We start from the raw sequence: 3,536 nt of genomic DNA, 5'->3' as shown, positions 1-3,536 counted from the left end.
TCTACCATCTATTGTATAGGAATAAATGTTCCCTGTCGTCCTCAACAGCGGCACAATGTGGGGTATTTCTGCCCCTGTGTGCTGGTAGGACAGGCGGATATTTAATTAGCCAATCAAATGCGTGGCAGGCCCTATAAGAGGGCACAAGAACCTCCCCTCTGCGTGTTTTTTTCTGTCCTGTGTGGACAGAGGACAGGTGGGAGGACTTGTGTCCTCTTAGAGAAGCTCAGCAGGATTACTCACCTCCTGAGCGGTTGTTTTCTTCTTGTCACCTTCTGTGCCCTGCGGGGAGAAGGTGCTTGTTAGCCATGTGTGGCTACCCCCCTCTATCCCCCCTGCCCCCCCTCTCCTCCGCTTCCCCTGCTCCTTGTGACTTACCTGACATTTTGGTGAGAGTCCGGGGACTCCGCATGCTGCCTCTGGTGGCCGCGCGGACTGCCGGCTGGTGGAACCACACTGTTGTGTATCCTGTTCCCCGCCGGCCGCTGTAAGCGCGCACTTCCGGTTTTGCCGGAAGTATCATAGCGCCATGGCAACGGCCTGGCGCTGGCGGCCGCTCACTCAGGGAAGATTCAGGCCTTATTAAAGGCCGGAAAAGACGGGGAGATGTGGGGGTAAGTGCCCGGGTTAAGGGCCTCTTGGTGGGGGGGAATGTATATCTTTGCAGACCCCTGATTACAGGGTTAGTTGTCTGGGCAGGTTGCCTCACCTGCTTTGATTGTGGCTCCCCCCACTTCCAGCCGGCCAGAATTAAGAGGTGTCAGAGACCTTCCTGCAGTATCTGCTGAAGGCGTGCGATTGTGGTGTTCATTGATCTTGAACTCTTTTCCAGTTTGTAAACTTTATTGGGAACCGGCTGTGATGGCCGAGTGGTTAAGGTTTTGGACTCGAAATCCAATGGGGTCTCCCCGCACAGGTTCAGATCCTGTTCACAGTGCCAGCCCGGCTAGCTCAGTCAGTAGAGCATGAGACTCTTAATCTCAAGGTCGTGGGTTCGAGTCGCACGTTGGGCGCCAAGTCACCTCTCTGTCCGGTCTACAGGACCTGGTAAGATTTACCCTTTTTTTAAAAGCTGGTATGATGTCATGGTGACAGTGTTGCATGGTCTATTATCTCTCACTGTAGGATATGTCATCCTCTACTACCCCTCCTGGGGATGGTAGGAGGAAAACCTCTTCCAAGAGGAAACATCTTTCCTGCTTCGATTGCGACACACCGCTCCCTGATGGTAGGTAGCGGCTTGAAAGGTTGTGCCCTGCAGGGTACTACTGGTCCTATAACTTGCCTATTTTCAGGCTATGAGTGGGCCCGTTGTCGCGGGTGCAGAGGTCCTCCACCTGTGGAGCCCTCTCCCAGAGATATGATGGCATGGGTCAAGGAGATGGTGAGTTTGGGCATCGCTTGGGTAAATAGTTTTTCCCTTGCTTGTACTCTCCTTTTTGTTTTGCAGGATGATTCCCTCAAAGGGATCCATTGCACCTTGTCTCAGCTCACCAGGAGACCATGCTCTGAGCTCCGTTCCTCGTCTCTCCCCCCCCCCTTGTAACACCTGCGGGTGGAAGAGGATGATTCCTCCGAGGACGACTCAGTTATTCCAGCAGAACTGCGTTCCATTATGAACAAACGGGCAGGCTGCTGAAGTCCATCCGGTCTACAGTGGGCCGAGATGTTGACGGGGAAGCCTCCACGTCTGCCTCTGGGGGACATATTGCCTTCCATGCGGACGCCACGCTGACCGACCTTATGGCGCAGCAGTGGAAACAGCCAGAGAAAGGACATTCGCTTTCCAGGATCTTCAAGAGTTTGTTTCCTATTAACACTACCCAGTGGGATTCCTGGGGGCCTCCCCCGAAGGTGGATTTGGCCGTAGCAAAGCTGTCCCGCAGAACCCTGGTGCCCTTGGAAGATGGTTCAAATCTTCAGGACCCTCTGGATCGTAGGGCGGACTCCGTTCTGAAGAAGGTCTACTCAGCTTCCTCCGCGCAAGCCTCTGTGGCCATAGCCTCCTCTATGGTTGGTGACTTTTTGCGCAACCGCTTATCCTTGGTTGCCGAATATGTTACCAAGGGCGCCCTGGAGAAGGTACCAGCCTCAGACCTCGGTCTGGGAGTCTACTCCCCCGTATTTCTGGTCCCCAAGTTCACCGGGGGCTGGAGGATGATAATAGATCTGAGGTACCTCAATCGGTTTATCAGGAAGAGGTCATTTCGAATGGAAACCGTGGATTCCGTGGCTGTGTTTCTTCAGCCAGGAGAGGTGATGGTTACCCTCGATTTGAAGGACGCCTATCTACATGTCCCCATTGCTCATTTCCACAGGAAGTTCCTCAGGATTGCCGTCTCTATGGCCGGCCACAGGGAGCACTATCAATTCACAGCTCTGCCATTCGGCATCACATCCGCCCCACTGGTATTCACCAAGGTGATTTCTCCGGTCCGCGGCCCTCAGACTTCAGGGTCTTTTCATCGTCCCTTATCTAGACGACTGGCTACTGAAAGCTCAGTCTCCTGCTGCCCTCCTCCAGCAGCTCAACCTTGCCATCAACTTCCTACAGGAGTTAGGATTATCAATTGGGAGAAGTCCGAAATCGTTCCATCCACCTGAAGAAAATTCCTCGGATTTATTGTGGATTCAGAAGCGATGCAGATCTTCCTCTCCAGTCCAAGGAAGGAAAGAATCCAAGCCAGTGCACAATTCCTATTGCGCACTCGGCAGGTAACCATCCGGACCGCCATGAGAGTCCTGGGCCTGATGTCATCCTCGGCCAGGGCGGTGCCTTGGACTTTATGGCATTTGCGTCCCCTGCAGATGGAAGTGTTGAGAACCTGGAACAGGTCTCCACGGGGATTGCACAAGAAGATCTGCCTTTCTCCCGCTACCCGTCTTTCCCTCAGATGGTGGATACACCTGAAAGACGGAAGGTCCACGGTCCCGACAGTGTGGACCCTGTTGACAACAGATGCATCCCAGTGGGGATGGGGAGCCCATTGTCAAGACAAAACTGTACAAGGACGATGGAGATGTCCGGAGCTGGGGTCATCCAATCTCAAGGAACTCAGAGCAGTGTACCTGGCCCTAGTACACTTTGCCCCGGAATTGAAAGGCAAGTCTGTCAAAAACCGGTCAGACAATATGACGGTGGTAGTCTATATAAACAAACAAGGGGGCACCAGGTCACCAACCTTGCTGAGAGAGACGAATCTCATATTTGCCTGGGCGGAGAAGAATCTGGTCCAGTTATCCGCTGTTCACATAAAGGGCTCCCTGAACATAGTAGCGGATCAGCTGAGTCAGGGTATTACCGTATCAGGAGAATGGTCTCTCAATCCAGACGTATTTCAACAGATCGTCCAGAGATGGGGTCTCCCGGAGGTCGATCTTATGGCTACCCGACTCAACGCCAAGGTGGGGACCTTCTGCTCTCTGTACCAGGAGGACAATCCCTTGGCGGTGGATGCCCTGTCCATCCCATGGAGGTTCAGGCTGTTTTACATATTCCCTCCAATTCCAATCATACCGAAGGTATTGATAAAAAT

General features: G+C 53.3%; 1 non-coding gene across 1 annotated transcript; it reads left to right on the top strand.

Moving 5' to 3' along the window:
- The first annotated feature begins 855 nt into the window (after positions 1-855).
- TRNAS-CGA (transfer RNA serine (anticodon CGA)) lies at positions 856-937 on the top strand. The gene has a single exon. It is a non-coding gene; the product is annotated as a tRNA-Ser (tRNA).
- The last annotated feature ends 2,599 nt before the right edge of the window (positions 938-3,536 follow it).

Source organism: Leptodactylus fuscus, chromosome 3 (genome assembly GCF_031893055.1).
Source record: "Leptodactylus fuscus isolate aLepFus1 chromosome 3, aLepFus1.hap2, whole genome shotgun sequence".
NCBI lineage: Eukaryota > Metazoa > Chordata > Amphibia > Anura > Leptodactylidae > Leptodactylus > Leptodactylus fuscus.
Note: the sequence above shows the minus strand (reverse complement) of the source record. Positions and strands in the feature narration are given on the sequence as shown.